At 43.1% G+C, this 14,026-nt stretch overlaps 1 protein-coding gene across 3 annotated transcripts in view; it reads right to left on the bottom strand.

Moving 5' to 3' along the window:
* RNF152 (ring finger protein 152) overlaps positions 1–14,026 on the bottom strand; it is a 77,259-nt gene that overhangs the window by 55,519 nt on the left and 7,714 nt on the right. The window lies entirely within an intron of this gene.

Raw genomic sequence — 14,026 nt, 5'->3', positions numbered from 1 at the left:
CCCAGAGAGCAGGTAGGACAGGAGAAGCCATCTGTTCAACATAGTGCTGTCTACCTTGGAAGTTTGGTCAGTATAACTGCAAGGTACCTTTACTGAAATAAATTTGTAGTGTAGACCAGGGCTGTGTCTACATGCGCATTTTCCTGGTCTATGTTATTTGCATGCATTTGTTGGAATGCTCTCATGCATCCAAAACAACTTGCATTTGTAAATTCAAATATTGTGTAGTTAGGCACCTAAGGCCTGATCTACACTTAAAACTTAGTTTGACATAGATCTGGCAATCAGCAGTGATGAAAAATCCACACCCCTGAGCACCATAGCTATGCTGACCTCATAGCTAGGTCAAAAGAAGCATTCTTCCATCAAACTAGCTGCCGTTGCTCGGGGAGGCAGAACAGAACCGCTTCTGCAAGCTTTCCAGCAGTGGAGAGTTCTTCTCAAAGTGAATTCTCCACCAAAATATCTCTGGTCCTTTTAAGGCCTCTTTGCTTAAATGAACCAGAAAATCCAGTCCCAGAGTGAGTGAAAGTGTGTGGACACAGAATATTCCATTCTAATCAAATCTAGTTCATTCAAGAGAACATAATGTGAGATATAGGGTACCAAATGCATCGTACAGTAACTCAGAAAGGTCTAGTAACTATCTCCTATTTAAAATTCCAACCAATCTTTCTGAAATTCTGCTATGTTAACAAAATGCTGTTTCTTTTTGCAAAAACTCTCAGTACTTTCATCACTGAGGAAGTCGAAAAATTGGGAAATTTACAAGTTTACAACAGAAGGGAGCCTACTTAAGAGAGTCTCTCTCAGTAAATAAACCTGTGATGTTTTCTGTTCAGAGATAAGTTTAACAGCTTTTTATTGTGCACGGTGTGGAAGCATTTCTTCTTTCATTTCATCTGCTGGTTATTTAAATAGTTCTCTGGTGGGCTGAAAGGTTTCTCCTTTGGCTAATATTTAGCTTTTTTGAAAATCTTTACTGTGGTAATGTTTTCCTATAATCCAAAGATATTAAACATAACTGCATTACATGGGGTGGGGGGGAGAAAATCCATATTCACTGAGTGGTCTTGCTTTTCAGAAAAAGCTGACCCCTGACTGACTTAGTTTAAAAACAACAAAAAATAACAACGACCCAATCTATGTAAATACATGTTTAATGAGTAGGAATAATGAAGAAAACTGATGGCCTATAGTGAAGCAAATCAATTTAGTACTGCCATTTAAATTACTTCTCCATACAGCATTAAGGAGCAATTCTGATCTTTCTTACACCAGTTTTATAGTGGAGTAACTCCACTTGTGTAACTCAAGTCCCTCCTATTTACACCAGTGTGAGAGAAGAATCAGATTAATAGCACCTCAGAAATAGTCTTTCACTTATTTCAGTGCTGTGAACACTGTTGCTTGCAGGTTTCCATCTACATGGAGAGTTTTGAATGGATGATACTGATATAACTAGCTGTTTGGAGCCAGGTTGTAGCACTAGTTGCCTGCTGAGCAAAGGTGGGAAAGCAGCCTAGCAGGAATCAGATGAAGACAAGAAAGAAGTGAGGGTATTACAGAGTGCTGCAGAAGGCTAATTTTATTAGGGTCAGAGTGGAATCTCCTTGGGCTAGGCTTTCTAGTTGAAAAACAACTTGGCTGATGACTATCAAGAAAGTTCTCTTTATTTTAAGAGGTATGTTTACCTATACAAAGCTTCACAATTTCTATTCAATTCAGAATTACACAAGTGTTCATAGATGGTATCCTTGACCTAAATGCTTGCATACATTTTCTGGAGTCCTTTTTACATTCAAAAAAGACACGGTCTTTTTACCACTGCATGTTGTCCTCTCCTAGTCCGTTTGAGAATTGCATATCAAGAGTATATAAAATATTGTACAAATCTTTCAACAACAGTGTTTGGCTTTTGCCTCAGTCATATCCTGCCAGCTTGCATTGGAAGTAGCCTGATTTATCTTCTTTGCATATGGACAAAGTTGCGTATCATTAGAAACTGCAGATTTATGATACTCTATCCACACTGAAAGATTAGCATATTGTAAATTTTAATGTCTTCGAGGTTACCACTGTAAGAATTACAGGGCAATTTAGAGCAATCCTGTTAGCACTGATTCACAATCTTTTAGCCAGATAAGCATTACTAAATAGATATCAGAACTAGAAACAACGTGAAATGAAACTTTTAAACACATATACAGAAAATATGCCTATTAGTAGATTTGTAATTTGTACAATCATTTAAAAGTAGAGTGACCAGATGGTCGCTTATTACCCCCCACCCACTGTCCCGTTTTTTCACAGTTGCTATCTGGTAACCCTATTTAAAAGTCTCACTAGCCTAGGTGCCCAGCTGCCCACCCAGGCAACTTAAGAGGGCCTCGGGGTTACTGCAGCAGCAGCCATGGCTCCCCTGGGCCCTTTTAAATCGCCTGGGCCCCTGGGCAATTGCCCTCTTTGCCCCCCTTGTCGGTGGGCCTGATTCCATCAGACCGGTTTTACACCAGTGTAATTCCCCAGAAGCCAATAGTGATACACACGTAAAAGCCAGCGTAAGAAAGTGGAGAAGCAAGCCCATTGCTTATACCACATCAGAAGTTACTCATGGTGACAGCTGGTCAATAAAACAGAACAAATTTTGAGAACATTTTTGAAAATTTAAACATTTCATGAATGTTTTACTGAAAATATTTGGATTTTGATTTTTCCAGCTTCCCCCTTCATTCTCCCCACCCCCAATTTTACCATCAAAAAGAATGCAAAAGGGGGGCAGAAAAAGCAGAAAAAAATAAAACAAAAATGTTTTACTTTTTATTTAACAAATGGCAAATTTCAACAAAAAAATTGTGTTGTGGGGGGAGGGATATGAAGTTTTCATTTTCAGAAAAGGCCACTTTCTTCTGAAAAATTTTAACCAGCTACATCCATAACAAATACTGAGAACCATCAGTCCTAAGGTAAGGTAATAAAAGGTAATAATTGGAGATATACCAATCTCCTAGAACTGGAAGGGACCTTGAAAGGTCATCGAGTCCTGCCCCCTGCCTTCACTAGCAGGACCAATTTTTGCCCCAGATCCCTAAATGGCCCCCTCAAGAATTGAACTCACAACCCTGGGTTTAGCAGGCCAATGCTCAAACCACTGAGCTATCCCTCCCCGCAAAGAGTCCTGGAGCAAAGAGCTTGGCTGTAAGTATGGCATATGTCAACTTTCCTTTAAATTCCACATATAAAATAAGAATATAAAAGTCATGGAAATCCATTCAACATTGAAGATGATCTCACTTTGCATTTCTCCTACAGGCAGGCACCACACTCCATTGCCAATCAACAGGGATGCTAACACCACCCGTCAATTGCATGTTGGGACATCTGAATATTGGCATGAAGTGAAATAATCCTGATGCAATAGCTATCCTCATTTCTTATTCACTGTTATGGATAAAAAGCATAATACGGTTAACACATTGGTGTTTTTCTCTATCCCTGCAAGATTCACAGATAATAAATTAGAGCAGGGGTCGGCAACCTTTCAGAAGTGCTGTGCTGAGACTTCATTTATTCACTCTCATTTAAGGTTTTGGGTGCCAGTAATACATTTTAACATTTTTAGAAGGTCTCTTTCTATAAGTCTATAATATATAACTAAACTATTGTTGTATGTAAAGTAAATGAGGTTTTTAAAATGTTTAAGAAACTTCATTTAAAATTAAATTAAAATGCAGAGCCTCCCCGACCGGTGGCCAGTACCTGGGCAGTGTGAGTGCCACTGAAAACCAGCTTGTGTGGCGCCTTCGGCACCTGTGCCATAGGTTGCCTATCCCTGAATTAGAGTATTAATGGTGGCTGGAAGAAAATGTCTCTTAAATTGCACAAGAATCTTTTTGAATTGGTCACAATCTTCTGTGTGTCTCTCTTATGAAAATCATGAACACAAAGTCTCTATTAATGCAAATATCCAGCTTGGCCTCCATTTAAGTGTCTTCTAGGAAACAATACGCCATTAGACTGTGGAGACCTATGTGAAGATGCTCCCATATGCAAATCACCTTACTCTAATTATCCTGTAGATTCCATTCTATGTAGACCAAAGTCTACTAAACATGTCCATTTATCTTAAAGCCAAGATAAGTTCCAAATGCAATGACAGATGATGGGCCCTTTCCATGCCTTCATGTCCTCACAAAACAAAGGAAAACTGCTTAGATATTGGAAACATTATGATGAAATGAAATGGGAGTTGTTTCAGATATAAGAAAATAGCTTTGTGTCTCTATGTACCTTTAATAAGCTGGGTGGCCTAGTACAGTGGTTCTCAATCAGGAGTACGCATACCCCTGTGGTTATGCAGAGGACTTCCAGGTGGTACATCAACGCATCTACATATTTGCCTAGTTTTACAACAGACTATGTAAAAAGCACTAGCGATGTCACATTTCCACATACAGACAATGACTTGTTTATACTGCTTTATATACTATATACTGACACGCAAGTCAACAGGAGCTGCAGGTGGACAGCACCTTTGAAAATCCAGCCATTGACTTTAAATGGAGATTGCTGTAGTAAGAATAAGAAAATACACTTCAAGTGCTTGAGAAATAATATAGTTAAATTTATTAAAAGTAGATTTCCTGTTAGAAGGGAGTGAACGGCTCACAACTTCCTATCCCATTGATACACTACATTATGGAAACACAGCAGCCACCATTAAAAGTTAACATTTTCTTACAGGTATCACAGCTATTTCCTTTACTAGTTATATGGAGAACTGTAGTATCATGAATGCCACCGCTGGCAAATTTTGATGTTCTAATGGCAATTACTGTATAATGGAACTCCTAACATCAAATACCACATCTGGCAAGTAACAACATACTGCAACACCTTAACATTTCTATATGTAAACAGTCTATTTCCAAGAAAGACACTGACAATATTCTCAAAGTAAACAGTACAAAGATTTTTGCCATGTAAGACTTCAGAAGTCAGTAGTGACTTGCCACTCATTTTCAGTGCTTACTGTTTACTCGACTAGAAGCTTCTGTAACTCGGAGACCATGCTACACTCTGCCATCTGTCCCCCATTTTAACAAACAAACAAACTTAATTTTGGAAATGTTCAGATAACCAGCTAAGACCAGAATGGGAAATACAGAAAGAGAAACTAGAACTAAAATACAGCAAGAGAGTCTGTTCCAACCAGCTTGATCTATAAGCACAGAAGGTGGAACCCTCTTAAGAAAACCTATTCTTACAGAATTTTCAGACCAGTTTTACAAAAGGTTTTGGATAGTTCTAAGCTTTTAATGAACTTCAAACCTCAAATCTTTCAGGGTTCATTCCTCATTCAGTTTTTTTTTAATGCTGCTTTTTTAAAACTAAACATTTTCCCACAATAGCATTGCTCTAACAAGCAGGTAAACTACTCTGACTTACATCACTGTATCAAGTAGTTGTGGGAGCTGCCATATTTTAAGAGGTAGACATCCTGCCAGTATGACCTCTCTGACTTAACTGATGTTCTATTAGTCCAATAAACTTTCCATTAGAGAGGTTTATTGTCTCCTGGGGGATGGGCCACCAGAGTAATTGTCCCTGGGGAGGGGCTGGTAACTGGCTAGGACAGAGCCAAAATGTTATGGCCTGTGTCATATAACAGGTCAGATAAAATGATCACATTGCTTGCTATTGGCATTGGAATCTATGAATCTATGCAAAAGCAGCTGCCCCAGAAAGATAAGGAAAGAAAGAAAGGTAGCTGGTTGCATCTCTTAAACAGATCCCAAAGATACTTGCAAAGGAGTGGGAGAGGAAGAGGGACACTAAGGGTATGGCTACACTTGCGAGTTGCAGCGCTGGTGGAGGCTTTCCAGCGCTGCAATTAGTAAGTGGCCACACCTGCAGGGCACTTCCAGCGCTGCAACTCCCTGGCTGCAGCGCTGGCCGTACACCTCACTCAGCATGGGGAATAAGGATTGCAGCGCTGGTGCTGCAGCGCTGGTCATCAAGTGTGGCCACACACCAGCGCTGTGATTGGCTTCCAGGGTATAAGGGTGTATCCCAGAATGCTTTTAACTAAATTACTCCCTTTGTTTTGTTATGCAGCCTCTCTTTGTTTTGTTGTGAACCTCTGGGAGCTCTACCGGAGCTGCTTATCAGCTCCTGTTTGCTGTGATCAATCTGTGAACAATCAAATGAGATCCTCCTCCCTGCGTGATTCACAGGGGTTGAGTGTTTGCTTTGCTTGAGAGAAACGGGGGGAGGGGGCAGATGGGGGAAAGAGAGTATGTTGGATGCAGGCTGTTTGCAGTTAACAGTAAGGGGGTGGGAAAATTTTCTGATTTTGCACAGTGTCAGTTCCAAAAATCTTCTCTCTCTTACCCCCCCCCCCCGGTCCCTGTCACACTGCCCCACACCCCCCTCTTTTGAAAAGCACGTTGCTGCCACTTGAATGCTGGGATAGCTGCCCATAATTCATCACTCCCAACAGCGCTGCAAATGCGGCCACACTGCAGCGCTGGTAGCTGTGAGTGTGGCCACACACCAGCGCTGGCCCTGCACAGCTGGACGACCAGTGCTGCAACTACCAGCGCTGCAGATTTGTAAGTGTAGCCATACCCTCAGTAGGCAGATACTACAGTTTTGGTTGTTATAGGAAATTAGCACCTTGCAGGATTGGGTCTTTAACTAGGAGATGACTCTTAAAGAGAGCTAGCCATATGCCAGCTTTGAACTGCTTTTCTTTATCTGTTTGTGAGTTATTGGGGGAGGAGGCCGGAAAAGATGTTTTTGTAATGCCAGTGTTTATACTGAAATTACCGACTCAGAGTTGGGAGAGGAGGCAAAACAGAGTTCTATCACAGATTGCATTGTTCTAAACCAGACAGCCTTCAAGTAGAGTTCACTGCCCATTTACAGGACCTAGTCACTAAAACCCTGGCTTGCACAGGCTTGATCCAACGTCCACTAGAGTCAGTGGGAGCATTTCCACTGACTTCACTGGAAGTTGGATCAGGCCAATGGACGATAATCCAGGGAAGTGACTGACATTTACATGGACTGTGGCCAATTTATTTCATTTTATTAATAGTGATGAGGGCAACAACCAAAGGTTAGTGGTGGGTTGGATATAAGCTGAGGCATAGGAAGGCTTTGGTAGAGGGCAAAACATTGATTTAGAGGTGCTGCTCCTAAAAAGTGCCAGACTTTATCAACTGGATGCATTGGTTATTTATTTATCACATTTGTTGCGAAAAGTTAGAGGCAATTGTGTGGGAGAGTTTGGCAGCTGGAATGGAGGAGAGGTGTTTCAGGTATCAATCACTAGGAGCCCAGATCTTGCAAGGTACTGAGCACCCTCAATGTCTGTCAGACTGCTCAGTAGAAACTGACTCAGCACACTTTGCTGGTTCAGGACCTAAGCAGATGCTGGAGGACTGGGCAGCTGGAGATGCTTGCTATATATTCTTCCTTCCTCCTGTTGCACAGGGACAGTATTTCAGAGCTGATTTGCCATCATAATGTGGCATGCAACCGCATATTGCAACCAAGTGAGACCAAGAGTACCAGAGAGGAGAAAACAGATTGGCACGAAAACCCTCTTATTTTGGGGGGAGAAGGAAGGGGTCCACAATATATTGCACAATCTGTGTCAATATCCCTACAAGAAATGCTTATCTGTGCTGTACCTTATGAGCAAGACCACTGAAAAATCCTGAATGCAATTAAAACATTTATGTTTCACTTCCCTCTGCAATTTTATAATCCTCTCTCTCATCCATCAGTTTAGAAAGAATATTAATACTGGCATTGGCTGTTCTCAACCTCTTCTGCTGAGCCTACTTTCTCACGCTGTCCCAGCCTTTCAGCACCCAGCCATAGCTGCTGAGAGGAGAGGGGACTCTTTGGTTCAGAGTAAAGAATGGAGAGAGGAGAAAGTCAAGCTCAGCATTGGAGTTAATTTACAACGGAGCAGATCCTGATTCAATGGAGCTGTGACAATTTACACCACCCCAGGACTTGTCCAAACACATTCAACTCAAGAAAGAAAAAGGAAAAAACCAAGAGACACAAATGATACAAAACTGTTGGCATCAGAGCTGCACTAGAGTCAAACAATTCAAACCTGGATCTGACCTTACACCAAATTCAAGGTGGTCAGGCATGCAGCTTAGGTTCAAGCCCATCTAATATTTTGAATGTCAAAAAGTTTTAAAGCGCCTCTTGGTAATTCTCTCTTACTCAAAACCATGAAGTTACAGTGCTGAAGTACTGCTCTTAGCATGACATCATGTGAGCATCATAAAAATAGATGACAAATTGATTTATGCACACAAACATCTGTGGCATTATTTTTAAGTGTGTGCAGCTTGTTGAGTCAAAAAATGTTCAAGACATTCAGTTCTATGGGACTCGATATTCTATGAGATATAAAACATGTAGACTATCAGTCATGGTCCTAAATTAAGCCAAAACTCCCCAGCCATACAGGACTAGTTAAAATTCAGTTTTTATCATTATTCCATTTGAGTCCAAGCTAGTCTTTTCTAATGGTGGTGATTTTTTTTCATCCACATCTCCTCATGCATCTCTATACTATGCACAAAGAGAAAACCAGTTGTTATGTCGACTTCATGAGACTCAGAAATTTCCATTTCCCTTCCTCTCAATCCATTGTGGGGCTTATAATTGCTTTTGTTGACAACAAAAGCTTCAGCAATTAAGTCAATCGGGGATTGAAATTTAGGCAGAACACCACCTCATAGTTTGTTCTGAAAGAAGCAAATGTGGCTTACTTACAAAACAATGTGTGCTCCAACAAGTTGTTGGCGCCTCATTCAGCTGGAAACAGAGCACTCAGTTCATGGGATATGCACAACATTGGCAGGGTTGTCACTTTTTTTTTTTACTCAGGCCAATACCAAATAAAAGGAATTTCATCACCTTTTTGCCCCAATCTGTCTCACTCTCCGGCTATGTCTACATTACACAGCTTTTAGCAACATGGCTTTGTCGCCACAGCCAGTGCCACGAAAAGTCGTGCGTGTAGCTGCTGTTTGTAGGCTCTCCTGCTGACGAAAAGCTTCTATCCCCAACAAGCGGAGTTTGCATTGTCAATAGGAGAGCCCTCCTGCCAACAACATGCTGTTCACACGGGCACTTGTCTAGGCAAAACTTTTGTCGGGGGTAGGGGGGAGGGTGTTAACACCTCTGAAAGACAAAAGTTTGTCATTCAATTGCCAGTGTAGACATAGCCTCCTATAAAGCAACCTGATTTAAACAAATCACACACAGCCATAAAAGTGGCATGTTTAACTAGGTTCCAGTGTAGAACCGGATATGTGAGACTGAATACTGGATAGAAAGAAACTTTGGAAAAAAGGGTAGAGCACAAAATATTCTTTAGGTATAAGCCATTTTTACAGAGTTGGTCTAAAGCAATATGGTCATTTTTATCCATTGCTTGATCTCAGAGAATCTCAGTAGAGATGGCCCTAAAATATGAAGCAATGGGTATTGAAACCCACGAAGATTTTGGCTTGAAGCAGCACAAAATTCAGATCAGGATTTGAGTTCAGGTTCCACACAAACTGCAAGGTGCATCTGGGACCTTCAAAGTGATCTCTTGTTGCCAGATTTTTCACATTATAGGTGAAGCTGGTAGTGCCACCTCAAGTTAAGGTTTCCCAACACTTTCATTTTCAGTTACTTATAAACTTTGTTAAAGTTTTAACTGTTCAGGTTAAAATTTTCCATGTGGGGTGTCTGCCGCAGGCTGAATTTTTGTGGAAAGCTGTAACCCAAATGGTTCTTCCATTTCTGAGAATGTGCTTAGAAGAAAATAGGTCATTTTGTCCACATCAAAAAAATTCTTACAAACCTTTTTTTCTGTGGTTGTAACACCCCCTTTTCCAAATTCAGCCAGGAACATTGCAGCTAACATATGCTCACTTCTTAGAATTTGGCAGCAAAATTCCCCAAAGATTCCTTTTGTACTGGGTATGCACCATCCCCACAGAGCAACTCAGCATGTTCCATCCTGGGGCTGCAGTAACTGAGCAGGACTTTCCTAGTTGCTGCAGGCTACTGTGACACCAGATGTTGGAACACAGTAGGGAGATTCTCTTCGGTGCTCTTAATCCCCTCCTGCAGTGCCAGCCACATGCAGCAAGAGAGGAAAGCTACCTATCATATTGACATGCAGATGGCTGGGAAATGTGATGGAGGACAGGGTGAGAAGGAGCAGGGATGGTGGTAAGAACAGGAATCAGTGGGGTGGAAATATGGGAAGGAGAAGAGGAGGTGGATAGGAGTGGGGCTGGAACCATTGTTGGGGGATTGGATTGTAACAGAGCACATGGAGGACAGAAGCAGAAGCAACCATAATCACTGAATAGTCCCCTCCAGAGCCTGGACAAGAACCCAAGATTCCTGAATTTCAACCTTTCATCTGCTGTCAACAAGTAGCTGAGTCTCATCACCCACCTCTAGTGACTGCTCCACATACAGGATAACAACCAGTTACTCCATTAGCTCATGTGGGAGAAGTCTCTGCTATGGATCTAAAGGTCTGAACCCTGCTGATGGCCCAGATGGAATATTATTTTTTCCAGGGTTTGGGTTTTTTTTGTTTTTTTGGGGGGTGGGGGGAAGAGAAGGGGAGCAGGGAAGTTAGTTAAGAAATTACATTAAAAACCCTATGTTAAAATAATGCTAAGTTTGCACAGTCAAGTATTCAGAGGTTAGGAAATATCAGAATTAAAGTTTCCTGTGCAACTTTAGTACAGCCCCCTTGTGTGTATACATTCTGATGCAGTCTTTAATTACATGATCATAAACTATTTTTCCCACAGGCTGGGCCTGCTCTGGGGATGAATCAGGATTGTGCAGTAAAAGACAATGTTGCTATCTGCCAGACCCCTGCCTTCAGTACTTGCAGAAGTTGCAAGACATGGAGCAAATGTGGCAAGGAAATGCAGGAAAAAGAAAGCATGGTCTCCTGGAATGTCACCGTAAGGATCAGATTCTGCCCCTGCCTTTGCCACAGAGTTTCTAGGTCTTAAAGAAAAAATGTTCATGGGTGTTCCTCATTTTCTGGGACCCGAGACACCTGGAGCCAGATTTGCCAAAATGCTGAATGCTCAGAGCTGCAACTGAAGTTGATTGGAGCGTACTACAAAACATATGAAGTGCAATAACAGGGGTCGGCAACCTCTGGCACGCGACTCGCCAGGGTAAGCACCCTGGCGGGCCGGGCCAGTTTGTTTACCTGCTGTGTCAGCAGGTTCAGCTGATCACAGCTCCCACTGGCCGCGGTTCACCGTTCCAGGTCAGTGGGGGAGGTGGGAAGCCGCAGCCAGCACATCCCTCGGCCTGCGCCGCTTCAAACAGCCGCCTTTGGCCTGGGATGGCGAACCATGGCCTGTGGGAGCCGCGATCGGCTGAACCTGCTGACGCGGCAGGTAAACAAATTGGCCAGCCCGCCAGGGTGCTTACCTGGGCGAGCCACATGCCAGAGGTTGCCAAAGCCTGTGCTATATAATGCTAAGTACTCTGAAAAAGTCGGGCTCTAGCCATCTTAAATTGGGTAACCAAAATTAGTGGACTCTTAAATTTAGCCTTAATCCCCAGCTGTAAAAATGGGGAGAGTAAAATCTCTTACTGTCATAGGGGTGTTGTTATGGTGAATTTATCAGTGTTTGTGAAGCACCATATGCTACGGTGAAATTCCCATTACAAAATCCAGAAAGGTCTGAATAATTCTGTATTCGGGGCTGGATGTGGCATAAATAAGGTCTGGGGCCACACATTAAATGTAGAGGATAAAAATAAATGTTAAATAATTACTCACTCACTGAATGAGGCAGGAGTCCTGTGGGGGAAAAAATTTATGACCCGGTAACTAAAGATGCACAAAGGGTCTGAATTAAGATGCCACAGAGACCCTAATTCTGACAATGCCTAACATTTGAGTGCGTGACTTTTGTAACCTGAATCTTCCTGTAATGTACGTTTTTTAGAGTAATTTAAATATAATGTCACTATAAACTCAATTTCATCATTAATAATGTGTGGAATAACTAGTAGCACTGAGCTTCCAGGGTGATTGATGCAAACAGCATATGGCTGTGAATGACATTCTTTTTCTTCTACTGGTTTGCAGCAAGAGGTCTTTTAATTATCCTTTAACTTTATTTTCATAGACAGAAATGCTATTGCTCTTCTAATGAGTAAGCCAAGATTTAAATAAAAAAATCAATTGTAATCAATCAGTAATAGCAGATTGATATTCAAATCAGAGTTTGCAGTTTTATAGCACCTGTAGAGGAGTATCTCAAATCACTTTACAACCAGGAGTAGGTATCCCCCTTTTACAGATATGGAAACTGAGACAGAGATTTGAGGTGTCTTGCCCAAGATTAGAGTGGGACTTCATAGGCAGTGGAATCCAGATATGGTGACCAGACAGCAAGTGTGAAAAATCCGGCGGGGGATAGGTGCCTTTATAGAATCATAGACTTTAAGGGACCATTATGATCTTGTCTGACCTCCTGCACAACGCAGGCCACAGAATCGCATCCACCCACTCCTATATCAAACCTGTGTCTGAGCCACTGAAGTCCTCAAATCACGGTTCAAAAGACTTCAAGGTGCAGAGAATCTTCCAGCAAGTGACCCATGCCCCACGCTGCAGAGGAAGGCGAAAACCCCCCAGGGCCTCTGCCAATCTGCCCTGGAGGAAAATTCCTTCCTGACCCCAAATATGATGACCAGCTAAACCCTAAGCATGTGGGCAAGACTCACTAGCCAGACACCCAGGCAAGAATTCTCTGTAGTAACTCAGATCCCACCCCATCTAACAGCCCATCACAGGCCATTGGGCATATTTACCGCTAATAGTCAAACACCAATTAATTGCCAAAATTAGGCTATCCCATTATACCATCCTCTCCATAAACTTCTCAAGCTCAGTCTTGAAGCCAGATGTCTTTTGCCCCCACTACTCCCCTTAGAAGCAGGGCCGGCTCCAGCCACCAGCAAAACAAGCAGGTGCTTGGGGCGGCACATTTCTAGGGGCAGCATTCTGGCACCAGCCATCATAGGTGCCGACTCCGGGGCGTGGGGAAAAGTGCCCCCTCCGCTCGGCCTCCGCCTGCTCCCCTGAGTGCACCGCTGCCGCTCCGCTTCTCCCCCCTCCCTCCCAGGCTTGCTGCATGCGAAACCACACAGCAAGTCTGGGAGGGAGAAGCCAAGTGGCAGGGCGCTCGGGGGAGGCGGCGGTGGTGGAGCGGAGATGAGCTGGAGCGGGAAGCGGTTCCTCTACCCCCATTACTTCCTGCACCTCCCCACACCCTAGCTCACCTCCGCTCCGCCTGCTCCCTGAACACGCTGTCACTCTGCTTCTCTGTCCTCCCTCACCTGAGAGGGAGGGGGAAGAAGCAGAGCAGCAGTGCACATGGGGGAGCAGGCAGAGCGGAGGTGAGCTAGGGCGGGAGGTCGTGGGGTGGCCCCAGGAAGCAATGGTGGGGGGAAAGGCGGCACGCCCAGGGGAGGAGGCGGGGCTGGGGATTTGGGGAAGGAGTTCAGAAGGGGTGGAGTTGGGGCAGGACCAGGGGGCACCAAAAAAAAAAAAGGGGGGGGGAGTGGCCAAAAATTTTTTTGCTTGGGGCAGCAAAAATCCTAGAGCCAGCCCTGCTTGGAAGGCTGTTCCAGAACTTCACTCCTCTGATGGTTAGAAACTTTCATCTAATTTCAAGTCTAAATTTCCTGATGCCCCAAATATCGGGACTGTCCCTATAATATCAGGATATCTGGTCACCCTAAATCCCAATGCCTCAAGGCGCAGCCCTCTATTCAACCCACTGCACCATGCTACCTCCCACAGTTAGACTTATTTAAATATAATTATTCTCTTTAACTGTAGGGCCAGTGATAAAGTAGGGCTGATCAAGTGCAGGCTTTTGCTGGTGGTGAACTCAGCCAACAAGCAATTTCTAGTCATGTGTCATGGAAA

Source organism: Mauremys mutica, chromosome 2 (genome assembly GCF_020497125.1).
Source record: "Mauremys mutica isolate MM-2020 ecotype Southern chromosome 2, ASM2049712v1, whole genome shotgun sequence".
Lineage (NCBI taxonomy): Eukaryota > Metazoa > Chordata > Testudines > Geoemydidae > Mauremys > Mauremys mutica.
The sequence above is the reverse complement of the archived record's forward strand: the minus strand, read 5'-3'. Positions and strand labels throughout refer to the sequence as shown.